General features: G+C 37.5%; 1 protein-coding gene across 1 annotated transcript in view; it reads right to left on the bottom strand.

Annotated features, from left to right (window-relative positions):
* SHANK2 (SH3 and multiple ankyrin repeat domains 2) overlaps positions 1-12,684 on the bottom strand; it is a gene marked incomplete at both ends in the record, with an annotated part of 309,427 nt that overhangs the window by 231,007 nt on the left and 65,736 nt on the right. The gene's annotated exons all lie outside the window — the stretch shown is intronic.

Genomic DNA, 12,684 nt, shown 5'->3' with positions numbered 1-12,684 from the left:
GACGCTTAGAATTTAAAGCTTATTATAGGCTGTGGTTTTTTTAGAAGAGCCTGAATGAGAATTTCTGATCATTAACTGAAAGGAATGGATAGCCTTTTCTGAAAACAGAGTCCTAGCAGTAAATAACATCATAAACGAAAAACAGATTATCTGTACTTATCATCACCTTACCCTGTCTCAATGTGGATTTTAATTTAGAATCTCACTAATTAAGCCTGACTGATTTTAACTTTCATCTGTGTTCCATAAAGGGTGTAACTGTCAGGGCCACTGTTACTATGCAGCATTAGTAGGCTAGGAAAACCTTTGTCCGTAAATTCAATTGATCTTTCTTATCCTGTCTTGTCACTCTCCTTTACGGAGGGGAATAAAAGGATGGTGGGTCGGGGAAGAAGTAGCTATCTCCTAACTAAAGTTCTGCGGCTGATGACAATTTTCTTGGTTATTACAACATTACTACTTTATTTCTATCAATATTCTGCATTTTCAATACCTACCTAGTGCAGGTGGTGCCTAGAGTCAGTGACAGAACAATCCCTGCAACACATGACTGTTTAATGTCAGGTAAGAAACATGTCTTTGCTAACAGGGAGGGAGCACTGGTAAGGAAAGTCATGCAAAGACATAAAGAAAAAAAAAGAGGAAAGGGGGAAAAAGGCCCCAAGGTCTGAAGACTGGATTAGGAGTGATGAATAGACCCCAGCAGCACGTAACAGCCGGCGGTTCAGGGAACTGGCTGTCAGAAAACTGTATCGCAGTTCTAGAAACGCCAACGGTGAAGGAGCTGGAGTATGGGGACTCTGAAAGATGGTTGAAGTTGTTAAACAGGAGTCTAAAGAGTACTGTGAGACAAAATTTAGGGAATGGTTTTAAACAGAATGGAAACAATATAGAAAAGCAGATAGGAAATAATAACAAAGCAGAAACGTAATATAAATGGCAATAATCACAAATGGGTATTTCTGAGTAAACGTAGGTCCAAGCTAAGGACAGAAGTCATGACCTGTCCCTGTGGCAAATGGTCTCCCTCAACTGTCTGTTGATTTTACACACTTCTCAAAACACAGCACATTCAGAAAAAGTTTTTAAATAGCACAAGACTTACCTAGCTTGATACTATATGCAGGGAATTTAGGAGAGTACAAGAATGCTTATATTGCAAGATGATCTTAGCTATTCACACCAAAAGCAGGAGGATCTAAAGCAGCAATCTTTGCATGCATCCATGCAAGCTACACATAGCTAGTGGGAATTTCAGGCATGATCACAGCAGAAATTTCTTTGGACAACCAAGACCACTGAGGTCATCAAGCTTGTTAGCAGAGTGAAGTTATGAAACGAATGAAAGTATATATTATAAAACAACATTAACTTTTGTTTCATTCAAGAACAGACCAATTTTTCTTCAAGCTTTAAGATGGAAAATACTCATTACTAATCTACAGACATTAAAAATTAGTGTTCATAATAAGCTAGGAAGGACATTAAAATCTTTTTTTAAAAAAATAGTACAAGCACTAAGTAATTCATGTAAGTAGCAGAAGCACTTGAGTGCAGCAAGCACAGAACAAAATCCAGCAGGATCTGTTAACTTGGCATTTCTGCAGTGTATTATCAGACCAAATGGCAAAATGGAACATGGTTCACATGTGATTTTTGAAGAGTCAGGAGGGTCTGGCAAGGTGAGCATTATGCAAGAGCTAAGAACCCATCTTTTACCCAAAGTACTCCATGCAGATCCATCTGAGAAGAGTCTACACAATTTTTGGCTATGCCACATTGTCATTGCTCCAAACAGTGGAAGGTTTCCTCAAATGCTGCTGAGGGATGGTGATTTTCTAGGTCCATTTAATTGAATTCTGAAAGACACACTTCAGTGGGGCACAAGCATTCCACGGTGGAAAAAACCCACCCTAAAATATATCTTCCTACACCATTAGTCATCCGCTACCTGTAAAGATTTAGTGGGTTTATGCCCCTAGTCCCATGGTGTTTCATTACAGTTAATTAGTTTTACCAGTCTCAACACAGGCATGCTTGGAGTTGCACTGCAGCCCCTTGGTATAGAGATCAGGGGCTGTTAAAAGCTGCTGTCTCACAGGAAATCTCATGGGAAAAGAAAAAGAGAAAAGACAGAACCATCGCTTTTACATGTGCAGGAAGAGGCAGGAGAGTTAATTAGGTTTGCGATCGTTTTGTGTTTCGCACAACCAACCAACCCCAGACAGCCCAACCGCATCTGAGTCAGTAATTGTTTGGTTGGTGAAAGGGTGATGCTGAGGGTACTTTTAGGACTGGCACAGTAGCATTATGAAAATGGCTATTTGAATTTTTCCCTCATTTAAAATTACCATTTAAGGGGATTATTGTTAAATTTATGGAATATTTTTCACTCGTTACTTAGACTGTTAATTGCATTGCTACACAAAGAAATCATTATTCATGCTAGGCAATACCCTAAGAAATCATCATTCAACATTCAGAAGGACTGCACTTTTCTTCACAGGTATTTAAAAGATAGCTTGAGAAAACATCTATGTTTCATTTGCACAGTATTCTAGAAGAACTGGAAAAGAAAAAACAATTCAATTGTACCCAAAGGAAAAATACCTGCGTCTTTATTTTTCTTGAAAGTATCTAGATCTAAGAAAACACTTTCAAAAATACATCCTAGAAAAATCAACATTTTTGCCCACTCTGGTTGAATATTCTAATTCTGCCCAGTAGTGTGTATCTGTGAAAAGCCATCATTAGATCATTTTCTGTCCCATAGCAACCACTTTGTTTTCTCAGGGAAATAAAATATTTTTACATCCTGAGGCAATACCTTTCTCTGCATGGTTTCCTAAATGAAGCTGTTTGCAATCTAAAGCTAACATCACAATTTACACTGGCCTTCACTGAGATTTATAGCTCTTTATGTGGAAAATAAAATGCTAGCCATAGGCTTTTTTAACTGTATACACGTGTGCACATGCAAGTACACAGAAAGAGAAATGGCATTTCACATTTCATATAAAAAGCTTAGATTTGTTAATAATTTTTTTTTTATTTAAAGGAACAGATTCCAGTTATTAGATGGATTTACATTATTAAACAGTTACCTAAAAAAGAGCAATGGAAAGAAGAGAGAGGCAATGTTTTAATGATCTGAATGTACACCGATAGTTTAGGTCTGACTTTGCTGAGTGATAAGAAAATAAATAAGACACCAGAGACTATAAGCAGCTTGAGAGGATCTTCCTGTAACTGTCACTTGCTGACAAATTCATGGTAATCCAAAAACCTTAGGGCCGCTGGCCAGAGCCACCAGTTCTCAAACAAAGGTTCTGAGTACTTTACCAAAGGTCTCTGTGGAGATGGCTTTCTCTTAAAAGGGTTTTTTAATTATTAAATCACACTAAAGTGACTATACCTATTTTAAATAATTTACTGATGCTATTTTTCCATGCAAGTCACTGAAGTTCCCTACAGGCATTACACAGAAGAGATAAGTACATGGCATAGCAGTATGCCACCAAAATAATGGCAAAAAAACCCCAAAACCAGCTGCAGAAACAGACTTCACACTACACTGTGACTTACTGTAATTGTGTGAGAGATGGGGTGTATTATTCAAGAGTGAAAAGAACTATAATGAAAAAAAGAATTCTAATTTTATTTTCTTAATTTGGCAATCCTATCAGGTCTTTTCATGACATCAAAATATTATTGTTTCAAATTTTGACTATGAGGGGCAGTGGAATGTGAAAAACTCTCCCCGGGGAAACTGGAAATGGTTGAGATAGGGAAGGCTAAACAGGATGCAAACACCCACATGAAATGCTGCAGGAAGATAGTAAGCTGGAAAAATAGGATTTAACTAGCAGTTATACTTCACCAGATCTTTATCAATCCAATTTCTCCAGCTAAATTTTGAAAAATAAACCATCAAGGAGGTTACAAAGGGTGACGCTTTGATTTTTTTGTAACTGTTCATTAGGACTGCTGATTTCAGGAAAGATGAAATGTTTCCATCTCCATTTACCCAAGCTTTTGAAACCAAATACAGAAAGAAGACTAGGAGGAATCCATTTGTTCTCATTGTACAATTTCAATTTTTTGTCATTAAGCTTTAATGTACAGAAAAGACATGAGCTGAACAGTGTTTATTTCAATGATGATGCAATGTGATGGGTGCACTGCATAATGTCACATGATATCAAAAGATGTGTCCCGGTGTAACCTCCCTTATACATAGTGAGAAGCCTTTGCAAATACAGAAGGCAGCTAACAACTCTGAAGCCATTACTGGAAAGTTGTCACTTGCTTTCAATACCTGAATGGAATTTGTGACTATCTAGCCTTAGTGGTCCAAGTTGCTCAGACGCTCAGTTATGAAACTATGCTGTCACTAGCTTCTGAAAGTCTCATCTTTCTTCTTTAGTTTATTAAGATGTTTGTCATATGAGCACAGAAAAAACCTGTACAAAATCGACTTAAGGCAAGTCTTGGGTTCTTTTGGTTTGGGGCTGAATCAAAGCTCCACTAATTAAACCACAGCTCCCCAGTGGGGCTTCTCATTCCAGCAGTCAGGGATGTCTGGATGATGGGGACAGCTCAGTCACACTTTCATTCTCACTGTGCCTCCTGAAACAGGGAGAACTGACATAAGAGCTTGCTGGGCTTAGGGAACTACTGAACTCTCAGTTAAGTCGAATCTGCCTAAGCTCAAAGCTGCCAAAGAGATAAAAATTAGCAGAAACAGGACTAGTAGTTTTGCTTATTGGTTTTGTAATCCATTTGGGAATTTTGTTTTTCAGTCCTTTGTACAAGCTGCAAAAATGCTTTTTATAAATTTCTCTTCAATTGCATACCTCTAGTTTTAAGAATTAAATCAGCGCTCAGTGCCTTTTTCATAGGCATAAGATGATGCCCCTTACTGTGTGTTTATGAACATTTTATCAGGTAAAGACAGTGCAGAATTAGGAACCCATGAGATTTTAATTCCTTGTTAAGCAATTGTCATGGCAGATTCTGACAAGAGAAAATGTCATAAAACTAAGCAGAACTAAGCAGTCTTCAAGATAATTTCCAACTTCTAATAAAAACAGAGCACAGTACTTCTATACATTTCATTACAAAGGCTGTAACCATGGTAGAAAATGCAGCACAATTTGATTCTGACAACCTGTAATCCTAGTTACACCATAGTCTGAACAAAAATTTTTAAAATTCTCCAAAGCCACTACATTATAACTTTAAACCAAGAAAAACAAACCTAATTAATTTACATTGAAAACTTCCTATATTTTAGCTAGGCCTCAGGAGAAAGGCTTAAAACATTCCAATTACAGGACAGCACACCAACACTGTGGCTGAACTAACATAAAACATACTTGAAAAGATGCCTGGCTGTAGAAGAGTGTGCTAAGGGGAACTATGAGCAAGTGCAGGTAGGATCTTGGAGATTCACTGCCAAGTCTACAGGCACAGACCAGAACTTCCTACACTGGACAAAGAATAGAGTAGCCTCTGCCCAGTATTTCAGAGGTTCACCAAACTCAAATACTTTCATGCAAACATTGCCTAAACTGCTCTTAGTGGGTCAGTGCTGTGTAGGCAAACTTAAAAACTGTCCATTCCACCGATATTGCAGATACCAGGCACTGTTGGTTTTTTCGACACACCAATCTAACAAAATCAGATGTAATGTGTAACTACACACTGAGTTTTTGGTCTTTTCCTTTGCAATGTTAACATTGATAAGCAATAGGAATGAAATTTATTCGAACTGGATGTCTCTCTCCAGGAGCTTAACAGACTTATCTTCAAACTTTCTCTACAATAGAAAAGCAAATTCTAGCATAAGGCAAAGGCTATCCAACATGATTTATTTCTCCAAAACATACTGCAAGCATTTAGAGAAAATAAGCGATCTGAATTATGTCTTGCACCCATGATAGAAAAAATATTGTTTAATTCATCCTACTGATTTTAAAAGAGGTTTATTTGGTTTTTAGCAAACTGTGAGCGTGGGTTTTGTTTCTCCAACATGTATTCAAGTTCTGAAAATACTTCATTTGATCCAGCATCAAACTGAGATCCACAAAGAGATAAAATACAGTTAAAGTAGCAGAAGACTGCAATCAAATACAACTACAATAAAGTATATTTAACATTTCCTCTATACTTCTGATAATATTAAGGACCCTGAGAAATCTATGATTTGCTGTTCTTTTGTTGAAGTATTTGAAGCATTTTATTTCAACGTTCGAAAATTTAATTACTCTACAATGGCTTCTGACACTCACTGCACTGTCAAAAGTGGATATGCATACACCAAGATGTGTGTCTAAACTGTCCTTGATAAAAACTTTACATTAATAAATATGATAAATATGAGCCTGTGTATTCTACAACCATTGTCCTGCACAGCTCGTGCAGATGCCTTGCAAATCTCAGGGCAGCACTGATGCCATTGTCTCAAATTTCAGTCAGGACTGCTATATGCCCAAATTCTGTTGGCTTTGAATAAAAATTAAGCTGTTATTTCCTTAATAGTTAAAAAAATTCTAGTCTACATTGTTTGATGAAATTTGGAGTCTTCCTACTAGCAACTGACTGGTAAAACACATTAAAATACCAATACTAACTCAAATCAAGATATAATACATTAAGCAATAACCATTCTCTTAAAGAAACCTGTAAAAAAACCCCACAACCCTATCTCTATCCATAGAAATTGTTATATGCAATTAGTTCCTATTATTTACACATGAAAAATATTAAAACCAATGTGTGCTAAGGTTTTCACAAAAAACATAGTTCATCAAAATTAAATGATGACACCTTATAGTGGATGGAAGTGAGGTACAATGAGAACTTTCCATGGGGCCCATACATTGTAATGAAAATCTTCATCTGTAGTTATATAGTTGTTTGGGTTATTTAAAAAAAAAGCCAAAACCCCCAACCTTAATGCATATTAATCACTATTTCAAGTTATTGTTCTGACAGCTTAAGTTTTTAAATTGCCAATATGGTCCATACCATAAGCCATTTATTTTTTACTCTGAAGTAAAAAAAAATTTCTCACCAAACCTGTACTTTTTCTGCTGCCCATTTACTGGCTTTCACAGCAAAAAAGGTAGGTAGGACCACACAGAGTATGCTACCTGTACAGGCTCCTTGCTGAAATGTCATCCACAAGACGACTGTGAGATGAGGTGCACAGTTGTATCATTTTTCCTTGACAACATAAATACCCAGTACTCCTGGCCATAATACCACTCTTAAAATAGGAGAATATTACTCTGAAATATCTCAAGAAAATACAGCCCCCTGGAACTCTGCTAGACATATTAACTGGGATAATACAGCGTTTAATCACTACTTTAGGTGTATGATTTCATACATTTGGACATAGTAGAAAACATACTAAGAGGAGATTATTCTATTAGTCACAATGAATAGCATCTTTCACTAAAAACACTTTCTCTATTCCATCCATCTTTCACTGTTCTGAGACTCAAATGTGGAGTTCAGAATCCTTTGGAGTCCAAAAATCTGTGATAAAGACCCTCTTTATTTCCCACCACCTTAAACAAGTTCAAGACAACAGGAAATGGGTCTGTGAAGCTTTTCCTGATGGTAAAGCTATATTCCAAAAATACATCTGTGTTTTGTTGATGTTCCTTCATCAGGAATACAAGCAACAAAATTTCTACTATTGCCCCCAAACAGAAAAATTACCATGGTTTTACCCTTACCTGCCAGCAACAGATTCCAGGGACTTCTACTTGGATATGGGAAGCAGGATCCTTTAAGAAGGGCAAGGAACGAAGGCAACATCAAAAAGTTAGGAGTCAGAATTTGATTTTAAGGGGGAAAATTGAAAGCTGAAGTTTATGTAAGCAAAGCTTTTCTGATGGCATGATTTGAAAATAGAAAAGTGCACAAAATAAACATTTAGAGGAGATGAGGAAGCAAAGTAGTTTTTCCTTCATTTCTCCTACTCTGCAGTCCCTGCCACATTGCACATGAAATGAGGAAATTAAAACAAGGTAATGGAAGGTAATGAATGCCAAATGTTGATAGGGATGGCAGAGGAAGGTGACACAAGGTTCGGAAGACTGGTATAACTTAGCTATACGCATGAAACAATGAGAAAGGCTGCTTTAGTCTCAGGGTTAGGCATTACATACATGATAGTCAGGGACCACTTTCTGTTGTGGTGGATAAGACATCAACATCACCCCCGCACAGAATCACCACCACAAAAAGATCATTTATCTTTCTGGAAAACGGCTTTCATAGCATGTTTTGTAATTAATTCAAAATTAAATCACATCTTTCTCAAAAGTATTTTTCTCTTTTTCCTCTCTGTTATTCTTTAGTTATATGTTAAGAATTCATATTAGATGGCCCGATACTAGTAAAAGACTAACCATCCTAAGAATGTGGAGATGGTTGGACTTGATGATCTTGAAGGTCTTTTCCAACCAAAACCATTTGATTATATGAGTCTATTTCTGCCAAATATTTTCTCTGCATTTTTTATAGTATTTGATGTAGAGACACTAAGAAGTCCACAAAATAATCATAGGACTGTTTTTTAATACCTCTGGAATTCTGTTATCATAGCTATTAATCTGTATGTACTTTATAATATATTTGCACCACTCTGTGCCTTGTTTTACTCTACCTCTACAATTTCGCATGCTCCCAATCCTTTTTCTTATGAATTGTCAGCCTAAGTTTCGTTTAACAGCATTATTTTATAATATACTTATCTACAGTTCATGTCTGGATTCCTGTAAATTCAAAGGATATTCTTACATTTGGGTAGTTTGGAAGAGTTGTAGCTCATAAGACTGTTTTGCTCAGTAGCACGATTCCATATTTTAGGAAGTTCCTTCTAACCCCACACTCCCACAGGACTCTTACATGAAACACTATTTTCTGAAGTATTTGATACATCAGGTACAACCCTGGAAGTTTCCACAGGTTACATTTGATCATTCCAATTAAATATCTTGTTTAGGATGCCCCATGACTTAAGGTTCAGAGTTTCGATGTCTTAGGGATAAAATTAGGATCTTAAATAGATGCCCCACAATTATAAACCCAACCTCAAGCAAACAACAACAGTTCTGCTTTAATCTTCTAGTGTTCTGGATGATAAAAATTTATTTTCTAAGAAGCTGAAATAGGTGTACCTGCACCAACGACTGAAAAAAGTGCACGTTAAGATACTCAAATGCCCTTTAGTAAATTAATATGGGAAAAAAATTGAAGAGATTGTCCTACTAAGTGGATCATGTGTGAGTTTAAGTGTTTCTTCAATTACTGCAGCATTCAGTGTGTTTAGATCTACCTATATGAAATACTGCACATATACACAAAACTTGCTTGTATCGGTGCCTCAGGATTACTTGTGCAGAAAAGGATATTCCAATTATCCCTTGGGCACATACTAAAGAGTGAGAAGGAGGTGTGAGAAGGATTCAGTCTTCTCAGTCAGTAAAACAAATTAACCTTAGTGGCAGAAAACCAAAGAACCCAGCAAAGCCCATTCTTAATAGCTTTCAGGAAGCTTAAGCAGCAGGTACAACAATGTAGCAGTGAAATCTTGAAAGGGAGTCCCAAGGAAAAGAAGCTTGTAATGGAAAATTGGCAACTGACTACTTCATTGTAATAACAGGTATTCAAACGGAAAAGAAGAGAAAAAGCAAACATTGCCAATATTTTGGCATTTGTAGGAGTTATCCAAAAAAAGCATATCTAGGTTCTACAGTTTTAACCTGAGAAAAAAAATGTACATTAATGTTGCAAAGGAGCTGACACTTTTCATCTGCAGCCCACTCAGCCAAGGAACATCCACTTACATACCCTCATGCATTATTCACTAGGAAAACTGAAATAATCTACCAGTGGTTAAGCAGCTCCGAATCAAATGCAAATCAAGGGAAAGCAGTTAAGAATGAGGATCATTCACAACCTGCTCTGAACTCCTGACACTCCTCCCCACTGCAAGCCTGGAGACTCACTACAGGAGCCGCACAAATCACTACAACCCCAGTCCCCGCAGCAGCAGGTGCTTGGTACAACTCAATCTGCAAATTGGCCTGTTTCTGTAACGACAGCAAAAGCACTGACCTGTGCCCATGCTTTGAAAAGGAAATTGCTTTATGCGTATTCAAGTAGATTCTTGCTCCTGCTAAATAAAAGTGGGTTCTTTGGCACATATGTAAGAAAACCTGCCTTTTTTTTTTAATTATTAAAAACCTATGTTCACCTTCACAGTGACTACAGCTATATTTATTAACTAATCATGAAACTTGAGGCTTACAATAGTAAAGAATAAATACAAATATAAAGTTGTGTCTTTTTTTTTTTCCAATGAGGGAAGATGCTCTCACTGTCGCCATCTTCATTTTCAATAGTAAGATTCAATGGGAGTTATCTTAGACCAACAATTATTTCACTATCTTAAGGAATGCACAATAGAAAACATTAAGATGAGAAACACTAAATTAATCTTTAAATTACAGTGAGTAACTAAAAGCCAAGCTAGCCATTAAGAAGTTACGCACTGTTACTTACAAGCTAATGTGAACAGTAGACACACGCATAATTTTTGCAAGTTTAAAAAAATTACCAAATTACCCTGGACAAATTTTCCATTAAGTATTCCATTCATCTGAACTTATTATCATCAATGCATACTCAGGCAGTTGTAAACTACATGCACTAATGCTCTTTATCAGAATTTAATAGCTTTAACCCTCCTGGTTTAAGGACAATCATTACACTGTTTGTAGTTAGGAAGCACAGCTTTTCATCATAGATTTTACACAGCAAAATAGTTTTCAGTTCAATGGAAATGTATGTTTATTTTTCAGACAAGACATTTTCAGGAAAAAAAAATTAAAAAACCCCCCAACAAAGTACTTATTTCTTTCAACAATTGTTTGAACCCAAAAATTCTGTCGGCAAGCCTAGATCTGATCTCATGAAATTACAGAATGACAAATTACAACAGGAAACAGTCATCATAGCCATAAAATTAGTGTAAAATAATGAATTTTGAAAAATAATCAAATATTCTTCAGTCTAAGTGGCAAAAAGATCCATTATGGTCACATGTATTTGCAGTCTTTTCAGATAAATATATGGCTGTCAGAAAGTCTGAGACAAAAAAGATTCAAAAAACCCCAAGTGCCTGATATTTGAAGTACAAGGAGAAAAATATGCTGTTGAAGAAGATGATGATCAGACCAATAACCACCTCCACCTAAAATTCAAGATATTGCTTCAGTAAGAATTCACCTAGTCGCCCAGGATACTCACGTTTTTACATGGCTGGGAACACTACTGACATAAAATATTATCCTAACAGCTCATTTACCTGTAGTTAATTGTATTTGCCTTCACGGATTTTCAGTTAAATTGGCTCTTTTACATCTGCTGAAGTAAAATCTGGAGTTTGACAATTACACAGTATTTTAGTGATTGTGTAGTGATAACACACCTCTTAGCCAAGGAAAACCGGACCCCAGGTCAGTGAGAAAAAAGTTAGGCTCTCACTTTACGTAAATTTTTAATGTTCACATATTCCAAACTAAAACTCTACTTCCACTGTGTCTTCTTGAAGATTTCCACAGAGAGATTTCTGTTTTTCCCTAGGAAGACCAAGCACAGACATATCCTCAAAGAACATTAACCTCTGATTCGGGATCCTGGGTATTTCAAACATGCTGCTTTCGCTGTCACAGAATCACAAGGTTGGGAAAGACCTTTTAATATCATCAAGTCCAACCGTTCCCGTCCTATGCTAAACCATATCCTTAAGTACCTCATCAACTCCTTTTTTACACAAATCCAGGGAAGGTGACTCAATCACCTCCCTGTGCAGCCTGTTACAGGCCCTGACAACTCTTTCAGTATAAAATTTTTTTCTAATATCTAATCTGAACCTGTCCTGGCACAGCTTCTTGCCATTTCCCTTTGTCCTATCTCCTGTCACTCAGCTGAAGAGACCATTGCCCACCGCTCTACAGCCTCCCTTCAGGTAGTTGTAGGTGGTGATAAGCTCGCCCCTCAGCCTCCTCTTCTCTAGACTAAACATCCCCAGCTCCCTCAGCCGTTCCTCATATGATTTGCCCTCCGGCCTCCTTCACCAGCCTAATTGCCCTTCTCCAGACTTGCTCAAGGACCTCAATGCCCTTCTTATGGTGAGGAGCCCAGAACCGGACACAGTACTTGAGGTGCAGCCTCAGCAATGCCAAGTACAGGGGCACAGTCACCTCCCTAGACCTACCGGCTACACTAGTTTTGATAAAAGACAGCTGCCATTGGCCTTCCTGGCTGCCTGGGCACTGCTGACTCATATTCAGCCTGCAGTCAACCAACACCCCTAGGTCCTTCTCTGCCTGATAGCTATGCAGCCAGTCTCTCCCAAGCCTGGAGCGCTGCATGAGGTTGTTTTGTCCCATGTGCAGCACTCTACACTTGGCATTGTTAAACTTCATCCCATTGGTCTCAGTCCATCGGTCCAGTCTGTTCAGATCCCTCTGAAGAGCCTCCCTACCCTCAGGCAGGTCAACACTTCCTCACAGTTTAGTGTCATCTGCAAATTTACTGAGGGAGCATTCAATCTCTTCATCAAGGTCACTGATAAAGATTTGAACAAGACTGGAC

This window comes from Gallinula chloropus, assembly GCF_964237585.1.
Source record: "Gallinula chloropus genome assembly, chromosome: 4".
NCBI classification, from domain to species: domain Eukaryota; kingdom Metazoa; phylum Chordata; class Aves; order Gruiformes; family Rallidae; genus Gallinula; species Gallinula chloropus.
The sequence above is the reverse complement of the archived record's forward strand: the minus strand, read 5'-3'. Positions and strand labels throughout refer to the sequence as shown.